Source organism: Bos javanicus, chromosome 18 (genome assembly GCF_032452875.1).
Source record: "Bos javanicus breed banteng chromosome 18, ARS-OSU_banteng_1.0, whole genome shotgun sequence".
NCBI lineage: Eukaryota > Metazoa > Chordata > Mammalia > Artiodactyla > Bovidae > Bos > Bos javanicus.
The window spans coordinates 13859085-13880352 of NC_083885.1; the positions used below are offsets into that span (position 1 = coordinate 13859085).

The 21268-nt window shown below is 59.4% G+C and overlaps 1 protein-coding gene across 2 annotated transcripts in view; it reads left to right on the forward strand.

Moving 5' to 3' along the window:
* Positions 1-21268, forward strand: part of ZNF469 (zinc finger protein 469) — a 251781-nt gene that overhangs the window by 190650 nt on the left and 39863 nt on the right. Inside the window, exon 1 of one of the 2 annotated variants that reach the window (XM_061386970.1) lies at positions 13910-14281. The exons of the other annotated variant lie outside the window; for it this stretch is intronic. The gene's annotated coding sequence lies outside the window, so the exon portion shown is untranslated. Of the gene's footprint in view, positions 1-13909; positions 14282-21268 lie in introns of those variants that run through there. 2 annotated transcript variants of the gene reach the window in all.

The following is a 21268-nucleotide window of genomic DNA, read 5'->3' on the forward strand; positions in this document are numbered from 1 at the left end:
GGGAGCCAGACCCAGTATCGCCAGACAGTCACTGGCTCCAGTCCCTGGGGTCCAGGGCCCCATCTGAAATGCTGAACAATCTGTAAAGAAACCAGCTTTCCAAGGGACGTATTTATGAAAAAACAGGAGCGGCCCCCATGCTGGGGACTCTGGGGAGGCGGTGCGGAAGTCCCCGGTGCCCGCACATGAAAGCAGCCATCGAGCTCCATCCCGGACGCGTGTCCCCCCTTCCAACGCAGAGAGAGGAAATGCAATATTATTTTAGGACCAGCCTCCGCATAATAGCCAACGAGGGCAGAGAGAACAATCCGGCGCTTATATCAGACACAAGCAGGCCTGTCCCGCTCCCCTGCCTCTGCCCCAGGAAGGGGTTTGGCATCAACGGCCTGGACCTTCTGGACAGATGGCTGAGCTTCTGGGTCAGTCTCTGGAGCCAGTCACAGCCTCAACAGACCAAGGCGAGGGGAAGAAGGAGGGCCCCGCAGGCTTGCGCATCTGCGGAGGGTCCTCCCGGGAGTGGTCACAGCCCCCGCCCCAGCAGCAGGCAGGAAGCTGAGCTCCATGCCCAGATCAGAGGCCCAGGGCTTTGTTATCCCCAGGAAGGCTTTCTGACGCCATCGGGCTCTGCTTCCCTGGAGACAAAGCTCGGCTGTCGGCAGGGAGTAGCCGGGGAGCATGCAGGGAGCCCTGCGGTGGCTGTGTCCCTTGTCCAGCCTGAGAGCCTGTCCCCTCTGTTCTCCTCTGGGGATGGTGGGGAGCAGCCGGCTTCAGGGAGCTCTGTGGCCAGGGATTCCCCTCCCCGACCTGAGGATAACCCTCCCTGGGGGCAGGCCATAGGCCCAGCCCAGTGGTCTCTCCTGGAGCAAGGGCCCCTTCCTGCAGGGCACCCTCAACGAGTCACCTGCACCCTGGCCTCAGTGGCATTTCCTCGAGAGGACCCAGTCCAGCTAGAGCAAACACTGACCCAGTGACAGAGTCCCACCCAGGCCCTGGGCATACCTCAGCTGACCTCAGGAGTCCCTTCCTGGCCACCTCACACAGAAGTCCACCTCCCGGGCCCTGCCCTGCACCCACCATCAGGGGACCATGTCCAGTCTGGCATTCAAGTGACATGCAAATCCACCCCTTGGGACCAGGCCTGCTTGCTTCCCTCTGGTCCCCTCCACACCCTCCACGTGTGGGCAGGATGGAGCCAGTCCTTGTAGTGCTCCCATTCCGCCTGAGGTCTGTGCAGGGAGTCCCAGGGACCACCCAGCCAAACCTGGACCTGTGAGGCCTCCCACCTCTCCCACTTCTCCATGTGGCAAGAGCACAGGAACTGAGGTCAGACACAGTGGGGTTTAATGTCGGGCCATGGCCCACCTCTGTGTGACCTGGGGTGAGTCACTTGCCCCCTCTGAGTCCCGCCCCTGCTCTGGTAGTGGGATGGCCCCTGAGCACATGGGCATTCTGTGAGTTCTGTGGGGGACGTTCCCGCCACCCCATCTCTCAGACAGGTAGGCTCTTGGGCGCCGAGGAGACAGGGGCATGCAGTCACAGAAGTTGCCACCTGACCCTCACCCCCAGCCTCGAGGTCATTAGCACAGTTGTGCCATCAGAACCACAGCCGTCTGCCTGCCAGGTCCCGTCCTGGGACCCACCCGACCTGAGCGGCAGGCAGCCACACAGCGGTGGCTTTGAGCTCTTGAGCTGAAGCCACTGCTTTTAATTGCATTGTTTTCCTGTTTCAAAAATAATACTTGTTCTGTATACAAAGTTTGGAAACTACAGCAAAACTCAAACAGGGCAATTTCAAAATTACCCTTGATTCTCCAGCCCCAGGAGCCCACTGCTGACTCTGCAGGCCCCTGTCCCTGAGGGCACAGGTCTCATTGCTTTTTCGTGAAATCAGCACCGGCGTCTCCTGTAGTCAGCTTCACACTGGCACAAGAGGAGCAGTTTCCCAGGCAATGGACGTGGGATTCCAGTGCTTTCTGGGTATAGGCTCTATTGCGAGTGTTTAGGGAGATAGCAGCCACCTTCAACCTCATGAGGTGGGTGGGGGACACCGCTCGCCTGGTCTGATTGTTCTCGGGTTGAACTCGCAGAAAGATGGCTCCAGGAAACAGTCTGATGAGCTATCCTTGTCACAGGCCCTGGCAGCCTCTCAGAGCCTGTGTGTTTTAAATGACCCGGCATCACGTCACTCTGATGCCCGCATTCTTCCTGGAACTGGTGTGTTCCTGCTCGAGTCTGGGCAGCCACCAGCTTCTCAGTGCCCAGGTGCCTTAGCTTTCCAGGTTGGCCAGGACATATTACCCCAGACTGGGTGGGTTAGAGCAGCAGCACGAGTCCTCTCACCATTCTGGGGCCAGAAGCCCGGATCCAGGTTTGGGTGGGGCTGCACTCCTTCAGAGCCTCAGGGGAAGGGTCCCCCTGCCTCCTCCAGCCTCTGGGGGCTCCGAAACCACACAGCCTTTGCCCTAAGTCTGTGATCAAGTCCCATCTTTCCATGAGGTCCTCAGCCATGGGAGTCAGCGGGTCTCATCTTAAGTTGGTGACACCTGCAGGGACCCTGTTTCCCAAACAAGGCCATCCCCAGGTGATGGCAGTGAGGATCTGGGCACACCTCGTAGGGGACACGACTCCCCTGCTACACTTTGCTTTTCTCTTCATGAATTAAGGGGATGTCTCCCCACAGAGATCTCTTATGAGCCACTCTGAGCTGGGCTCTGTCAAGTCTGAGAAAGACTCGGAGGGGACCTGAGACCCCAGCTCCCAGGTGACCCCACCTCCTGGGTCCCCACCTCCTGGGTCTCTACCTCCTCCAGGAGAGAAGAGTAGGGTCACTGGGGAGGTCGTCCCCAAGGACAGGGGTGACCCCTGCCCCCTTGACTGTGTCCCGGGCAGAGGGCGGGTGTCCCCAGTTGTCTGTGGAGCCCTGCCTTCCCCCGCTGTAGCCCGTATGTCCAGCTCTCCTCCGGAGATCTGATGGTCACCCTGAGATGGAAACTAGGTCCAAGGAGTTCAGAATGTGCCTGGGTCACCCAAGCCAGAGCAGTCAGCTCCTCGGGGCAGGGTCACCACCGCCCGAAGCCCTCCCGTACTGCTCAGTCCCCAGTCCCTGGAGACGGGGCGGCTTGCAAGGGGGCACAGGAAGACACCTCAGAGCCAGGACTGGATCATGGTGTCTGCATATGTTCAAACGTTTAGTCCCCTGCAAAAAAAAAAAAAAAAAACGCTATTGCCTGGGTGGAGCCAACCCAGTGCAATGTCCCCCTGTCCTGTGCTGGGCAGCCCTGGGACGGAGAATTGCTCTGTGCGTTCAGACCCCAAACCCTCCGCTCAGCCCTCACCCACACACCCCTTCAGCAGGCAGCTCATGGGGGCCCTGGCCACAGGAAGACAGACTGGGACAGACAAGTTTCCCCAGGGACAGCCACACTGCACCTCAGCCTCTCACCCCTAACACACAGAGAACAATGCTGGCAGGGGGCCTCAGAGTCCCCCACCTGGTGGCTGTTTTAGAAGCATTTGCTCGGGAGTGAGCTAAGAGCTGGCGGAGTTCATCCGAAGACATCACTGCTCTGTTATTTTAAGTAAAGCATGTTCTTTGCTCTATGCAGAATGACAGTTCATAATGATGATAAAGAAGAAGAGAGGAGAGAGGAAGGGGGACTGGAAGGAGGAGGAAGTTAGTTTGTGGGGATCTTGACGTGAGCCAGGTGCTGACATCACCACCTCCTACATCCCCAGCACAGCCCTGGGAGGGGCCACAGGACCACAGGTGCTCACGTGACCACAGGAGCCACCTGCAACCACCTGCCTGTACAGTCAGCCCCACACACACACAGGACCTCACAGTGCACAGGGGCTTGGCATACCTCTAGCAGTTGATCCTCGTGATAATCTCTAGGGAGGTGAGCAGGATGGGTCGTCCCCACAGGGCACAGGAGACCTGAGCTCCAAGCTGGGTGGTGACTTGCTTGAGGTCTCCAGACACACATCCTGGAGGCAGAGCTCCAGTCCACCCTCTAGGTCTGTGACAGAAAGTCTTGTCTTGGACGTCCCGTGTTCAGGGGCATGCACTCCTGTCCCTACCCTTCCTGGGAGGTGTAACTATGGATAAACCAGCTCCCCCCACCCACCCCCCGCCAGAGCCACACTGGTCCTTGATGGTTTGTACTCAATGAGGTCAGTGCATTAGCTGTGCTGAATTTGTGGTCTTGGAGTCTTTGGTGTCCATTCTGGCATGTCAGGGATCTGCCTGGTGCACGCATACACACACACAAGGAACCCTGTCTGAATGTGCCTCTGCACGTGTCAAATGCCAGTCCCTTGCTGGATGTCAGGATGAAGGCACCATCAAGACAGGCTTTGTGGAAACGATGGCAGAAAATACAAATATCTGACGAAGGAAGAAAGATCCTTGCAAAACCACTTGCTGCAAAACAAAAAATGTTTCAGAAAATCTTCAACCCAGAAGGACCCTTTAGGAATCACCCAGTTCAGCCTCACTGTTTTGCAGATGGAGAAACCAGAGCCCAGGAGGGAAGGAGGTGTAGCCGACATAGCTCAGGATGCAAGTCTGTTCCTGTCATTGAGAGCTCTCCTCCCACACGCACTCGCGTACCTGCCGCCCATCCAGAGATCAGCATGATGTTCTATATCAAGGCACAGGAGGCAGAAAACAGGAGTATTCTGTTTTTGGAGGTGGTAAAAACATCGTCATCACCATCACCATTATCTTTACCATAACTTCACCATCAACCTCCTCCCACCACCACCATCATCATCACCTTCATCACCACCATTACCTTCATCATCACCATTACCATCACCGTTACCACCATCCTCTCACCATTACCACCATCATCACCACCATCATCACCACCATCACCTTCATCATTAGCACCATCACCATCATAACATCACAATGATGATGGCAGTCTACTTGTTGTGTGTCAGGCTCTCTTAAGCACTTTACTAAACATATATCGGCTTTCCCGATGGCTCAGATGGTAAAGAAGACCCAGGTTCGATCTCTGGGTCTGGAAGATCCCTTGGAGAAGGGAATGGCTACCCACTCCAATGTTCTTGACTGGAGAATCCCCTGAACAGAGGAGTCTGGCAGGCGAGTCCATGGGGTCGCAAAGAGTAGGACACAACTGAGTGACTTAAGCTTGCACACACACACACACCCAGTGGCATTACTTTGCCAACAAAGGTCCATCTAGTCAAATCTATGGTTTTTCCATTAGTTATGTATGGATGTGAGAGTTGGACTATAAAGAAAGCTGAGTGTCGAAGAATTAATGCTTTTGAACTGTGGTGTTGGAGAAGACTCTTGAGAGTCCCTTGGACTGCAAGGAGGTCAAACCAGTCAATCCTAAAGAAAATCAATCCTGAATATTCATTGGAAGGACTGATACTGAAGCTGAAGCTTCAGTACTTTGGCCACCTGATGGGAAGAGCTGACTCGTTAGAAAAGACCCTGATGCTGGGAAAGACTGAAGGCAGGAGGAGAAGGGGGCGACAGAGGACAAGATGGTTGGGTGGCATCACTGACTCTATGGACCTGAGTTTGAGCAAGCTCTGGGAGATGGTGAAGGACAGGGAGGCTGTGTGCTGCTGTCCATAGGGTCACAAACAATCAAACACAACTGAGTAACTGAACAACAACAAATATACATCATTTCCTTGAATCAGCATGACAACCAATGTATATTATCCCCATTTTCAAAGGAGAAACCTGGGAGAAAGTACCTCATGCCTGAAGTCACATAGCTGGTGAGTGGCAGAGCCACCCCCTCCCCTGCCCTCAGTCACACTTTCCTGGTGTGACTGGGATGGTGGGGGCGTCTCACTGTGACAATGGGCAGGTCTTTTGTTGGAGGTTTTGCTGTTGTTCAGTCGCTCAGTCGTGTCTGACTCTTTGCAACACCGCTCTGTCGGAAGCCTGGCGTGCTGAGTCCATGGGGTCGCAAAGAGTTGGACACAACTGAAGCAACTGATCAACAACAAAACTTCCGTATACCTGCCCATCATCACAGGAGCTTTAGGCGCAGTGACATGAAGTAAAAACTCCAGGAGAGTGAGCAGAGCAGGACACTGCTCTGTCAGCCTCGCAGTCCCTACATAGAGCAGGGGGCAATGCAGAGGGCTCCTCTGGGCCCCTGGCCTCAGTGCAGAGCACCGAGCTCTGAGGAGACTGGTCCCTCCCCAGCTCTCTCTCCCTCTCTGGGCTTCTGTTTCTCCATCTGTAAGATGAAGAGGCTGGACCAGACCATCCCCAAGAGTCTTCCTGGCGCTGCTTATCCTCAGATGTTCTGTACAGTTGTCCATGTCATGTAGTCATGGAGGGCTCCTGGGAGGGGCAGGAGTACATCTTAAACAGGTTTAAAAGAGTGAAGGGTCTTCAACTGACAGAGAAGAGAGCATCCCAAGCTGAGGGATGGCTATGGTGAGGAATGAAAGGACAGATCTAGACCATCATGGACATGTGGAGCTGAGGTACCAGGTGTATGGACGTGAGGAAGGCCTGGAGGGGAGACTGATGCACAGGCAGGTGCAGCACACCGGTGTGCTGTATGTGTGCCGCAGTCTGCGGGTCTACAAGAAGGCTTCGCAGAGGAGGGAACTTCTTGAGTGGGTTTGGAGGATGAATAGGAGCCATCCTGGGCTGGCAAAGGTGGCAGGAAGTGAAGGAATGCAGAGTGAGGTGTGGGAAGCGGAGGGGTGTTTATGGTGATGCACAGCAGCTCAGTGTGGTCCGAGCTGGCATGGGAGAGGCAGAGAGGAGGAAGAGGAGGGGAGGCACTGAGACCCGGATGCACATGGGCCTGGCCAGGAAAGGCCTGGAGTCTACAACTGAGAGTGCATGCTGTCCTTCGGACACCGGGGAGCCACAAGCAGCCTGTGAGCAGCGATATGTCACAACAGAGTCTATGTGTTCGAAAGAACTACCACCCAAACCTGGCCGAGGTGTCCTGAACATTTTTGTAGTGGGCTGTTCCATCACTGACAGTAACCCACCTTCGCAACCCCGGAGTTAGACTCTCAGGAACAGTCGCCATGCAGGGTCCCTGCTGGGCCTGGGGCACCACTGAGTTGGAGCAGCTACACTTGAGCCCTGGGAACGCTGGCTGTGCTTGTGCGTCCAGTTGGACACCATGCCCCGTGTGTCCCAGAGCCCGAATGACACGTGAACATCATGTTTATCTGAGTCCACACAGGCAATGAGAGCCCCAGGAGCGTGGGAGCTGCTGCATTCCCCCCACCTCGCCTGCACAAGAGCTCTGGGGCCGCATGGGCAGCCAGGTGCTCTACCGCCTGTGTAAGGTCCTCCGGGGCCTTGGCCGGGTGACAGCCTCAGCCCAGGTGTGAGCAGGTGTGTCCAGCACCCACACCCCCTGGGGAAGGGCTGCCTGGGAGGTTGAGAAGGACTAGGGGAGGGGCACCCAGTTGTTGGTGACTCAGGGCAAGTCTCTGAAAGGACACTGCAGGGAGCAGGGTGACCGCTGTTGGGCTGTGCTGATCTCGAGCTATGGGAGTCAGTGAGGCGGGGTGGGGGCTGTCAGGCAGGAGTGTCACTGCCAAGGACACACAAGGTGCCGTCCACCAGTGCTCGCGGCCACTGGGCTGGGGCGGGGAAACTGAGGACTGTGTGGAAGGAGGAAGCGGGGCTGGGTTGCGACTAGACCCACACTACTGCTGCTCAGCACCTCTGGCCCCTCACCAGCGTGGGCGCAGTCCCAGGGAGACGGGTGACTGACCACAGGGGGTCCTCGCGGGTCAGCCGCCAAGGAGCCACCGAGGACACACTCACAGGCTCCTCCTCGGCTGGACACACTTCTCCACAGAGCCAAGCATCGCTGGTCCCACTGCAGACACCTGGGGTGTGAGTGTGGCACACAGACCTGTTTTCTGGGTCAGTGATCCTGATGAATAGGTGTGAGCACACTCACACACATACACACACACATACACTCACATGTGTATGCCCACAGACACCCTCACATGTACACACACTCTTATACATACACTCACACAAACGTGTACACACAAACACATGAGCATGCGCACACACACACACACACTGACACATGTATTCACATGTATTAATGGACACACATACACATTCACGTACACACATATGCTATCACATACACGTGCTCCTCACATGCAGGTAAACACATACCCACTCTCACACACATCCCCTAACACATGCATGTACACACACACACACAGTCACATGTGCCCATGTGCACACACACCACACTGAGGTCAGGCCACCCACCCACCTATCCGTTGTGTCCCCGGCTATCCTGGCATCACGGTTCTCCCGAGGAGGCGTCTGTGACAGGCCCGGCCCTGGGAGGAGAGGCAGCACCCTCATTGTGCCCCGAGGGACGGGGGTTGAGGGGGGCCTGTGTCCAGGCACAGCCTGCCCGAACATCCGCTGGTGTCCACAGAGGGTCCCGGCTACCTGGGCTGGGCCCAGCCCGAGACCCCTGCAGGCTGGAGCTGCCTGGACCACCGCACTGCAGAGCCCACGGTCAGCCCGGCACCTCTCTTCAGGGCCCCCGGTGGGGGGACGTCCCGTCATTGGCCTTTGCTCCCAGACAGTCAGGGGGACCCAGGGCTGGGGCCGTCACAGCAGGTGGCAGAAACGGAAGCATGGCTTTTCTCTCACGTCACTAAATGGAAGAAGAGCTGGCTTGTGCCGGGCCGGACGGGGATGGATAAGCCATTTGGATAGAACACGATCCCAGGGAAGCTTGCCACATTTTTTTCTAGAAGAATGTTGGAAGTTCTGGTGGCCAGGTATGGAAAAAGAAAACCTCCGTACACTGAAGTCATTCACGGCCAGTGGTGTGGAGGCGTTTACACAGGCCAGGTGGTGAGGGCGCTGCTGCCCCCCTGGCCGCCCCAGCTAAAAGGGCCAGTTGTGTCCGCGCGCCGTGGCCGGTCACCCCGAGCAACACGAAAACACACATGAATGCGCCTTTTACAGCGGGAGCCTTCCTCACGGGCTCCGGATAAACGACTGAGCTGAGCAACATGTAAATTTGTAGTTAGCCCTCGGAGACGTAATTATAGGAGAAAAACAAGGACAGTGGCATTTGGACCGGGAACGACTGGTTCCTTTCCTGCAGCCAGGCTTGGTGTCGGGGGCCGTGGGGGGAGCGGGGGGGAGGAGATTGGGCCTGGAGGCCCCGAGGCCCGAGGCCGGGGCTGTGGGCCCTGTCCCTCTCCTCCTTGCCCCGGGCCTGCCCCGGGCACTGCCGTTGCTTGGGCCGAGCTGGAGATCTCCACCCCAAGCCCTCGCTCTGCGGCCGCCCCATGAAAGGGCCCATTCATGCCCCGGAACGCTGGCTTGGGTTACCGCGGCCGGCCCCGTCTCCGCCACGTCTGTTTTCTTTTCATTAGAAGGATTCCCATCTTGAAGGCCCACGAGAGGCTGAATCCAGGGCGCTCAGGCTGAGAATGTCAGGCCATGAAGAGCCACCCACAGGCCCTAGCACCTTTATGAACGAGTCTGATTTGCCATGGCAGATGGGGAAACTGAGTCTCGGTCCACCTGGTTGGCAGATGGCGGGGTTGGGGTTTGGACTAGGGCCCCTGGCTGCCTGCTGGCCTTGCTGGGAGGAGCCTGGGCATGATGGGAGTCCTGAGCCAGTGTGTAGGGCGTGGAAGGCTTCCTGGAGGCGGAGGGGCTGGTGCTGGGAGGAGGGAATAGGAGGGCTGTCAGTCCTGGGAAGAGTCTGCCTCAGAAAGTCCTACACGGCAGAACCTCTGCCGAGTCACGGGTCCCTCGGCCTGAGGTGAACTCCTGCCGGGCCCAGGGGCATGCAGCCCCCACGTGTGAGAGCATGGGGTGGGGGGTGGGCAAGGCATGTGGAGGGAGGGGGTGACTGTGTCTGTGTGTAAGACTCTCCTCGGGAAAGCACCGTCTCCTCTCCCTCGTTTTGCACACAAACGGGGCCACGGAAGACAGGAAGACAGGCAGAAACAATCGTGCTCCGGGCGGGTGTCTGAGTCACGCCACCGTCAGTCTGGAATGTCTCCTTGGAAAGAGGCTGCTTCTGAGCCGGCCCCACCCGCACGGCCCCGCTCAGGCCTCCGCCCCGGCCTCCCCTCTTCCCCAGGCCTCCTCCCTCTGCCTCCCCTCCTCCCCCGGCCTCCTCCCCTCCTGACCCACCTCGCTGGGGGCCCCACCTTCATCACAGCAGACCCCACAAAGGCCCCAGACAGCTCATCGAAGCAGCTTTAACGCACGCCTGCTGGGGACCTGAGCTGCACTTAGGCAGTAAAACTCACGCCACACTTTATAGATAAAGATTTATTCATTTCCATTTTGTACTTTCCTGATGTCCTATAGAACCTGGACTTTTTTTCTTCCCTGATGTCAGGAAGGAAACTTGTGGGTGGGTCCTGGCCCGGGTGCCTGAAGGACAGGGACACATCAGCCAGAGCCGGTCATCAAGGGCCCTGGAGTCCTGGGACCACATGCTCCTCCTCCCTTGGACACCGCTGCTGCTGCTAAGTCGCTTCAGTCGTGTCCGACTCTGTGCGACCCCACAGACGGCAGCCCACCAGGCTCCCCCGTCCCTGGGATTCTCCAGGCAAGAACACTGGAGTGGGTCACCAGGACACCGCTACTATGTCCAATAGCTTGGAGACCCCCAGAGATCCCCAGCCACTGTCCAAAGGAGCTGGGTCTGCCCTCCCAGCCTCTCAAATCCTCCCTGAGTGGTGGGCATTGATGTTGCCACCTCCCAGATGAGGAGGCAGAAACTCAGAGAGGCTGCTGATTCACCCAAGGACACACAGCTGGCAGAGTGCAAGCAAGGGACAGAGGCCAGGCCTGCCTATGCCAGCCTCCCTGAATTCACAGACTATTTGGCAAATTCCATCAATGTTCTGTCCCTCACATGGCTTCCCTGGAGCCCACAGGGTCTGCGCACAGGGCATACCTCTCTGGGAAGGTTCCACACACGTCTGTATTTGCTGCGTCCTTGCCAAGGAACAAGGAGAATCTTCATGGGATGGGGCCCAAGAGCAGCTAGATCCTACCCCCACCCACCCACCAGGACCCCTGGGAGAAGTAGGGACCCCCAGAGCTCAGGCAGCCACCCGCCGCCCAGCCCTCAGCCTGGACTCGGCCAGGAGCCCGCAGCAGGCAGAGGCAAGAAGCACAGAGACTGGCTCTACCACAAACTCCTGTGTCCTTATGCGGGCTCCCTGCGTCCTCCAGCCTCAGTCTCCCCATCTGACAAAGGCGGTTAAGGAGGCTGAGATGGCAGGTGACACTCGCTGAGAAAATTCCAGGAGGGCTGAAACACCCGGCCCGGGATGTCACACCACAGGCCTGGTCCGTGGCCAGAGGTCTGGTCTCCTGGGGAAGAAGGTCTCTTCCCCAGGGACCCCACGGGAGAGGACCCACCCTTGGGGCCAGGGTGGACGTCACCTTTGATGCTCAAGGCTACCTGGATGGATGGTTGTGCATGTGCCAGGCACTGTCAGTGTCGAACTGAAGCAGCCATGTGACACTATGCCCCTGGAATTTGCTGGAGGTTCTCACTCCTCCCACCCCTGCTCTGGCTTCGGGTCCGCGGTTTCATTTTGACATCAGGCAGAAGTTAGGGGATGACTCAGGGGCTGACTGGCTCTCCCAGCACGCGCAGGGCCCAGGGAGCCCGTGCCCCTGGGGGGCAGCCAGCAACAGGCAGTGTGGGGGCTGGTGGGCAGCGGCAGAGCCGGGCTCTGTGTCTGTGACTTCAGGCAAGTCAAGTCAGACCCCTGCCAGGTCGTGTCCTCTAGGAGAAGGAGGCTCAGCCAGCCGGTCCAGCTCTTTACTCTTCCGAGCAAACGGGCAGGAGCTGGGCCTCCCACGGGGCAGACCCACGGGGCGTCCTATCGGCCAGCTCCTCCCGAGAAGACAGCTTCATATCCAGTGGGGAGGAAGAGAAGGCTCCAAGAGCCAGAGGCCTAGATCGCTGACCACCTGGAGGCTGGAGGCTGCTGCCCCTGGGATTCCCACCGTCGGCACAGCTAACTATCTGGGCCCAAATAGCCCTCTGTCCTGGGGCCGACCTGCGCTCTGTAGGAGGTTTGGCAACTCCCCTGGTCTCCGCCCGCCACAGCAGAATCCTGGTGGAGAACTGCTGGACCTCACCCCCAGGCAAGTGTGCCTGGAGGACTGGAGCAGGGGCTCAGGGGCAGTCCCCCTGGGGGCACCAACCTGGAGGGCTGGGCTCCCAGCGCACTGGATGGCCAGGAGAGGCTTTTCATATGTCCGTGGGCATATTCTAAGCCCTCTGGGAGATGAGGAGGGTAGCCTTCCTCTCTCCATCAACTCTTAGGACTGTGGTCGTGGGGCAGCATGGAGTGGGGGCCACTGCCGCTTCCTCCTGCTCATGAGAGAGCTCACTTCTCACACCACAGGGTGCACGGGTGTGTCGCAGCTGGATGGACACACACACACACACATATGAGCTCTGAAAGTGCGGCCTTTCTTAGAAACAAGAATAGACCCATTAGGAAGAATTAGGAAGGAAATACCTTCTGGGAACTTGGTCTGAGCCAGGGGACCCCCGGCACTAGAAACTTTAGGAAACCAACTGATTGAAATACCGATTAACTAGAGGGGACTCTTAGTCCCTTGCCATGCTGCGTTCCATGGAGAGGGCAATCCCAGGACCCTGAGGCCCAGAATGATGCCACGGAAATGTGAGCTGAGGCCTGGAGCCCCCAAGCGTCAACGGGGCCAAGCAGCCGGGCCTCCAAGCCCCTAGACCCCGGGTTCAGCTGGCAGGGATTTCTGGAACCTCCTCTGACACTGTAATGAGCAGCCAGAGGAAAACTGAGTTCGATTCGCAGCATGTTTTAGCTGATTGTGAATTGTCCATGCAGAGCTCAGTGCTCAGCCACCGATGGAAACCCACAGGCTACGGGGGTGTGGGCGGGGGGTTGGGGGCGGCAGCCCATTCACTAATTTCCAAAGGCCCTTGTTACCTATACCTTGCTTTACATAAGAAAGGTGTTCCTAAGAGGGTGTGAAACTTGAACTTCAGTAGTCCAGCTCCCTGCAGCACTCTCAGGGGATGGTTCAAAGGACTAATTAGGAAAGGACTCCCTTTCTGGAAGTGAAGAATTCCCTCCCCACACACTTCACATCGTAGAAGCCATAAGCCTATGCCTTGGTTCATCTAAAGTGGGGAGGGGCTGCAGCTGTTGCAGGACACCTCCCAAGAGGACTGCCCCCTGACCTCGAAGGACCCACATGTCCACACCAGGAACTGGCCTCTCGCTCCTGCCTGTCCCAGGATAGCCCGTGTCATGCGCTCTGGGCTGTGTGGCTTTGGGCAGGTCCCTTGCCTTCTCTGGACCCGATGTCCTCATCTGCGCATGAACCCCTGAGCAGCTGACCTGTAAGGGCCCCTCCCGCTCTAGGGGCCTGCATGGTTCCATCTCCCCACCATCTGTGTTCCAGGCTGGGGGGTGGGGGGCAGAGGAAAGGCACTCTGATTCTAGGGACCCTGGACTCCCACCTTTGAGGCATGGGGGTACCTCAGACGGGAGTCCCCCAAGTAGGTGCCAAATGACAGGGGTGCCCTCATCCTCCTGGCCGGAAGCACAGGGGAAGAAGGTGTTTACCCTGCTGGTACCTGGTAGGGGCAGGAGATGAGGCAGGCGGGGAATGGAGACAGGCGAGCACTTGGAAACCACAGGGCGCACTCCGGCAACCTGGAAAGTCCTGCTGAATCCAGTACTTGCCTCTGAGCAGCAGCAAGCCCCGCCAGTCTTGGGTGGGCTGGCAGGGGTCAGGGCTTACATACCTTTCCCATGGGCATCCCCATCTCGGGTAGGTCCCCTGAAACAAACACTTAGGAAGAGCAGTGCTTACAGTAGCGGGGGCGGGGGGCGGGGGCGGCTGGGGGAGTGAAGTTTTGTAACCGTAGCCACCGGTGCCCGGGAGCAGACCCCGCAGGCCGCCCACGGCTGGGCGGAGGGCGCTCGGAGCACCCGGCCGGCCGCCGGAGCTTGTTTGGAAAGGACTTGGCCCGCGCGGCCCGACCTGGGAAGCGGGTGGAGGTTGCTTTCCTCCTCTCCCCACCCCGCCCCGGAGGGGCAGAGCGCTGCGCGGCCGGGCGGGCCTGCGGTCGGGGATGAGGACTGCGCCTCCGTGCCGTAGAGCGCCGTGCGCGGGCCGGGCGCCGGCAGCCGCCGCTGCCGTTCCGGGAGCTCGTTTGCATCCGCCAGCGCGGCGAGCGGCGCGGGGCCCTCGGAGCGGAAGGTGAGTGTGGACGCGCCGCGCCGCGCGCCTCCCGAGGCTGCCGGTCAGCGCCACCGGCTCGGGCGGCTCCGGAGGGACTCGGGGCTTGCTCCCCGGGTCACCTGGCCACCCCCGCCCCTCCACATCCCCGCGCCCTTGGTGGCGCGTCCCGGCGGGACCGGACGGACCCTCCCGGCCCTCGCTGCGCCGCGGCCCGGCTGCCCCGACCTCGCTCATAGCCCGGGACGGCCGTGCAGCGACTCAGAAGCCAGGGCGCGCCGGGGACTCGGTGGGGGCCGCGGCCGTGCCGCCCAGCCTCAGCCCTGTCCAGCGCCCTTGACAAGAGCTTGGGCCGGCTCCGCCGGACACTTTGCAAAGTGCAACCCAAGTGCCGGGAACTGCGAGCCCGCCGGGGCCGCTGGGCGGTGGGTTGGGGGAGCTAGGAGCCGCCCGGCCGGACTTCTGGGAGCAGGGAGCGGGGACTTATGGCCAGGGATTCCGGAGGGAGCTGAAGGGCCGAGTGGGATCGAGAGCGGCCGGGGACCGATCATTCATTGCAGACCGCAGCAGCTGGTTCCCAAGCCGGGCCATTGCCTCCTCTGGGTCGCCCTAGGGCGTGCTGGCCCTGTGGCCCTCTGTCAGGCGGCGGAGGCAACAGGAGGAGCGGGGTGGGGTCTTTCCGGTCTTGAGGGGCTCCGCGCCGCTGTGCTGCTGCAGGGGAGGCCACGCGGCTTCCCCACCCGGCCCGCGCCCCTGGCTGGCTCAGGGCACCAGGGGAACCCGGCCAGAGGGACCCGTGGGGATGCGGCGCCGCGCGGCGGCAGCCGGAAGGGAAGGCCAGCCAGGCGCGCGGAGACTTCCCGCGGCCGCCAGACCCTGCCCCTGCCCCCTCCACTCGAGGGGCAAGGAGTCAGAGGGACAAGCCTCTGGGTGGCGGAGGTGGTGGGGGATTCTCGCAGTGGCAGCCGCTGAGGCCGTTAACCCTTTCTGGACTGGCGTTTGAGCAGATGCTCCTTACTGTGTCGGGACTGTGCCACGTGTTACTGTGCTTGGTCCTTCTATTGCGAGCAGAGGTGTCCTGTATTCTGGGTGAAGAAACCGAGGGTCAGAGAGGTTAGGTACCTGGGCCAGCACAGCACAGCTGGTGAGCAGCCGTGCTGACAGCCCTCTCCATTTCATCAGATAGACTCCACATCTGCGAGTGTCCTGAGTCCTCGCTGTGCCCCAACACTGTCCCAGGAGCCCCCTGACCCAGCAAAGATCCCTGCCTTCCTGATAACAAGCAGAGTAACAGGCAATGTCAGACAGGGAGCTGGCTGCGGGGGAGTGGGGTGGAGTTAAGGTCTTAGGAAGGGCAGCCAGGCTGCCTCTGAGAAGGTGGCCTGGGAGGGCGTGCCCTCATGTGCTTTGTGCCCAGCCTGGCAGGTCCAGAACCACAGGGCAGAGCCTGCCTGGAGCCTCCCTGTAGGAGGAAGAGGGGGAGTCCTTTTTGAGGCAAATAGGAAGGCTGGGCCATCTGGAGGGGCACCGTGGCCCATCCAGCATCTCAGCGTGGGAAACAGGTAAAGGATGCGTGGTCCCCACCTGGGTCCCCGGCTGGCAGTGTGGAAGCAGCACGTCCAGGATTTCAGGGTCAGAGGGAACTTAGAGGTCATGAACTTCGATCCTCTCATCCAGCCTTCAGTCTCCACCAGACCCCGCCTCCAGGTTACCGACTCTGCTTGAATACCCCCAGCAATGGGAAACTCACTCCTGTCGCAGCAGCGAGGTCCCACCCTTGAAACCCACTGGAGAGCCCCGAGCCAGCCCTGCTGCAGGTAGAGCAGAAACCTCCCACCTGTGGCTCCTATCGACCCCAGTCCTGCCCTCCAGGAGCCAGGCATTTGGGCTAACTCACACACAGTTGCCTCTGGAGAACGTTAACGGAGAGGTTACATCCCCTTTCAGTCTAATCTCAGGGCCTGCGCCTTTTCAGACTGATTTCCAGGCCAGGTACCCTCCCACCTCTCTCTCAGAGAAGGTTGGCAGGTCTCTGCCAGCTTCACATTCGTGAGCACCAGGGTGGCCTGGAAGCAGAGACCTGCCCTCACCTCCTTTTTTCTGGAACCCTGCCACCACCAATGGTGCCAACGACGCATGTGGCCCTGGACACCACTCACACGGCAGCTTCCTCTGGAGCCTGAGACTGCCCAGCCCAGCACACCCCATCCCTGTTGGCTTTGACTTTAAGAGTTCGGTTACCCTCCTGTTCCTTGTTCAAAAGGGCCGGCTGAGAGCGAGGGGCAGGCCAGGCAGATCAAGACTGCAGGCTCTAGAGACAGCTGTCCAGGGGCTGTGTGGGCAAGTCACCAGCACAATGGGGGACCTTGCAGGGCCTCATGGTACCCGCCGAGGTGCAGAGTGTGGGGGCACAGGTGGGCACGCCCAGCCTTATGGTCACTGGCCTGGGACTCTCGGAGACTCCACGGGGTCTGTGGGAGGGGTCTGGAAGATGCAGAAGACTTAGGGGTGCGAAATGCCAGCTGCCAGTCCAGGACAGAGGGAGGTCATAGGGAACCGTTGTGCATCCCGGGTCCTCCTGGTGGGCCCACTTCCCAGCCCATTCCCGCTGACCCGCCCACCTTGGCTTTGTTCATCCTAGTTGCGTGATAGGGAAGAGAGTAGGGTAAGCACAGGAGCAGCCCACTCTTCTGCCCGTGCAGACAGAGCAGAGCTGGAGCCCAGCATTTGTGGATGGCCACAGTCCAGCCGGCTCTCCCCTGGAAGGAGCTCCAGGTCCATCAGCATACAGGACACCGGCTCCCCCTCCCCACTCCTGGCCAGAATACTGGGCATCCAGTCTCTCATCTCCACCGGCCCACCTTCCCTGTCAGGGTGCCCTCTCCTCTGCTCTGCCCCCATTGCTCCTGGCACTCCCCATCACCTGTGGGCCTGCCTGTCTCCCACTCGACTGTCCCCCATGAACAGGAAGATGATGCTGGGGCTCGGACCTCTGTCCTCCGAGCCGTACAGTGCACTCAGCACTCCCAGCTTCTATTGCCAGCCTCACTTTCTGCTAGAACTGGGGGCTGAGCTGAGCATGGCGGAAGGAGGAGGGTGGGGGGGATAGTGAGCACTGGAAGACGTTCCTGCAGGTGCCTGGGGTCCCTCCCTGGCTAGTTTATCCTCACCTTTCACTTAGTGACCATGGCCAGGGTGGCAGACACTGTCCTTGGGGACTGATTGCAATCTTGTACTTCATTCAGTTCCATCATTTCCCTGATTGGAAGGAAAGGTAGGCCTGTACGGTTGGGTAGGTTGTTCACTGCACAAGGGCACCCAGCTATATACTATACTCTGCTCACCAGGCCTCCGCTTGCCCAGGCTGTGTCCACCCTGGGGGTGCCTGTTCCACACACCCAGAGGTCCTGGAAGCACGAGCGGCGGCACCGCGTCAGACGTGTGAGCAGTGCACGTGGAGCTGTCCTTGTTCCGGAGGAGGCCACACGCAGTGCAGTCACGTGCGCAGCCTGGACGCTGCCCTCCCCACAGGACCAGGGCCTCTGTGCCTCCTGACTTGGGATTCCCTCCCCTCTCCTCAAACGCTGTCAAGTGTCTGGGCCCCTCAGCCTCCTTTGGTGTCTACATCACTGACCCACCCCCCCTGGCCTGGGTATGTCCCACCAACTTGGGGGGAGTGTAGGAGGCAGGGTGGTGCCGTTCAGGGACCCTCCCCCCACCGATGTGCTGGGGGCCGGGGCCTGGCTGCGGTCAGCACGGTGAGTTTCTGAGTCCAGATGGTCCTTGGAGCCCGTGGCCCTGCCCCTTGCACCACGGCCTGCGGTTGCCAGTCCTAAGTCCCGGAGACCAGAAGTGAGATCAGTGACTGAACTGGCAGGACTCAGGGCTGTGACCCCAGCGTCAAAACGTAGGCTTCCTGCTATTACTCATCCCAGCTCTTGTCGGGATTGAAGTGGTCTCTGAGAATTACATCCTTGTCTAAATAAAGCCGGCTTCTCAGAGCATAGTTCCAAATATAAGCTCCCTTTATGACCATGGGGAGAGCCTGAGGAGGGGGTGAGCAGGCAGGGCTCGTCTGGGGAACCCTGGGGGTCACCTACCGCATCCTGACACTGTCAGCCTAGGCCCCAGCCTCCCCATCACCCAGCACTTGAAGCAAGAGGGGCCACCACCCGCCACCCAGGAGCTGGCAGCCCAGCAGTTGGGTGCCCACACCCACAGCTTTCCCCCTCCCAGGTGGGGGTGGGAGACCCTCCAGAGAAAACATGAGTTTGAGGGAACTCAGAGCCTACGATCAAGTCCCACTCTGCCTCCCTGGGGCCAGAACAAGGCAGTGGCCCCTTGGAAGCCCAGAGAGGGCCAGGGGAGGTGGTCTTCAGGGTGTGGAATGCAGCTATTTGTCCTGGTCTTGGCCACTCTGCCTGGACCTGGGGTCCGCAACCAGTGGAGGAGGGCAGGGCTGTGCCGGTCACAGCAGGAGGCGAACGTGCTGCAGGTGGACGGAACCAGGCCCCGAGCCCAGGCAGCCTCCTCTGCCATCCCCAGGCCCTCCTGGCCAGCGGGAGCCAGCAGCAGGCCGTCTGCTGCGGCCTCCGTCCCGACTCTGGTCTGCTCTCAGGCTTGCATCCCAGCCAGCGGCCGAACAGACTCCACATTCATGAGCGGCCTCGAGTCTTCCCAAAGGCCCAGCCTTGCAGAATGTGACCATTGCATTTTCCGAATTCCTCCGGGACGACTGGGCCAAGGTGGCCATGTGTAAGCAGGGCCTGCTTCTCTGGGCCTTGCGTGTGTCCAGCAGGGACGCTGCAGAATGAGGCCTCTCTGGGCTCCCAGCCAGGGGGGCTGGGGGAGCAGTCAGCGTGGGACGGCCACAGCCATGGCCAAACGGGGCGAGGGAGCCAGGACCAGGCCCTGGCACTGGAGGAGGCAGCCCCTATAGGTGGAGGCTGTGGGCTGGTGGGTGTCCTGTGTCCATCAGCCCTGCAGGGCCTTGTTTTCTTTTTTAAAAAAACCATAATTCATGCACCATAAAATTCACCCTTTAAAAGTGTACACGTCAGTGGGTTTTAGTATATTCACAAGGTTGTGCAACCGTCGCCACTATCTTGTTCTAGAACATTCTTGTCACCCCAGAACAAAACCCAGACCCACTGGCAGTGACTCCAGCCCCTCCCCCAGTCTTGGCAACCACTTAGCTGCTTTCTGTCTTTGCCCATCCTGGATGTTTCACACGATCAAAACCACACCGTGTTCATCTTTCTGACTCACTGGGTGCTTGCCCGGCACATCCACGTTGTAGGTGGGATAGGCACTTTGTCCCTTTTCCTGGCTGAATAATATTCCAGACTGTGGGTGACCACACTGTGTGCCCAGGCGTCTGTGTGTTCTCGTCTCTCATTTGTGCAGACGTATGTTCTCATCTCTCGTGGGTAGACGTCCGTAGGCTCGGGTGGTCGCTCTAACCTGTCGCTCTGAGGAGCTGCCCAAGCGTTCCTCACGGCAGCCATGTCGTTTCCTGTTCTCACAGGCCGTGGGGACCCTACCCTCTTCCTGTGATGAGGAAACCAGGACCGGGAGGCAGAGGCACTGACTCGGATCACGTGCTGGGAAGAGGGGCCCAGATTCAACCTCTGCCTGGGCGCGGAGGCGAGAGTGAGGTCAAGGGTAGCCACCACGACCCTGAGGCCGTGTCTTTAAGGAACAGTCCTGTCCTGCGGGAGGCTCTGTCCTCTGGCCCCACCACTCCCTGAGATGTCTCCCCTGAATGAAGGGGAGACCAGGGCCCCTCCAGGGGTCCCCGCTGCCCTGCCAGAAATGTGCACTTGCTCACCGTTTGCGCCATCTTGCCCAAGGGGCTTTTTCTCAGGACGGGGGAGGGTGGTGCTCTTGGAGAGAGACCAAGCACATCAGTCAGGGACCACTAGCTCTGAACTGCTCCCAGGAAACCCAGACATCACTTACATCGAGGTCAGGTGAACCTGTAGAGCGTTAGCTCAGGTCCGTCCCAAAGCGCACCCCGTAACCCGTCCTGCGGTTGTTTCCACGGTTCCAGAACACACAGGCGGAAAGACGAATCCGACAACTCGCAGACTCTGGGACACCCGGGGAGCGGGAGCAGGCGGTGTCCTCCCTGGCAGCCCAGCGACCCCGCTGGGTGCTGGGCTCCCTCTGTGCTCCGTGGCTTCATCCAACAAGCATTTGTGCAGGGCCTCCCAGGCCTCCTCGCCCCAACAGGAGCTCAGCGTGCCTGGGGCAAAGGTGCGAAGGGGACTTCTGGGCGGGGTCAGAGGGGCCAGGAGGAATAGGTGTCCCAGGGCCGATCCTAGAAAGAGGAGAGCACGACCCAGTGACAGGTTAGGCAGCCCGTGCGCCCAGCCCACCTCCTGGCCTGTAGAGTCCACGAGAGGCCAGAGCTCTGCTGCCCGCGCCCCTGCCACGCGTGCCATGTTCTGCTCAAGGGAGCCGGAGACCGCGGCCTGCCTGTGTGGCCGCGTGAGGCCCCGTGCAACCATCAGAGCAGGGGTGTGCAGGTGAGTGTGTATGCACATGTGTGCCTGTGTGTGCATACGTGAGTGTCATGTGCGTACATGACATTGTGTCGTGAGTACTGTATGTACACGTATAATACAGTATTACCAGAGTAACGTTACCAAAGTAATTACAGGGGTAAGTTTAATTGTTCAGAGAGCCACATTTAAAAACAAAAAAGTGAAAGGAGCAAAGTTGATCATATTTAATCCAATATATCCAAAAAGGCATCACTCCAGCATGGGGTCGATACAAGATCAGTGAGGCAGTTTAGGATCTTGAGGCCTGGCATGTGCTGGCGGCCGCCCTGCCCTTCTGGTCTCCAGGTGCCCTGCAGTTGTGGTGCCCCTGACACCACCCCCAGCACAGGGCCCTCCCCTCTTCAAGCCCACCTCACCTTCTCACCTGCTTCCTCCAGGAAGCCTCTCCAGAGTGCATTTCCTTCTCTGGGCTTTGTGACCCTGATCAGACCCTGTCTCA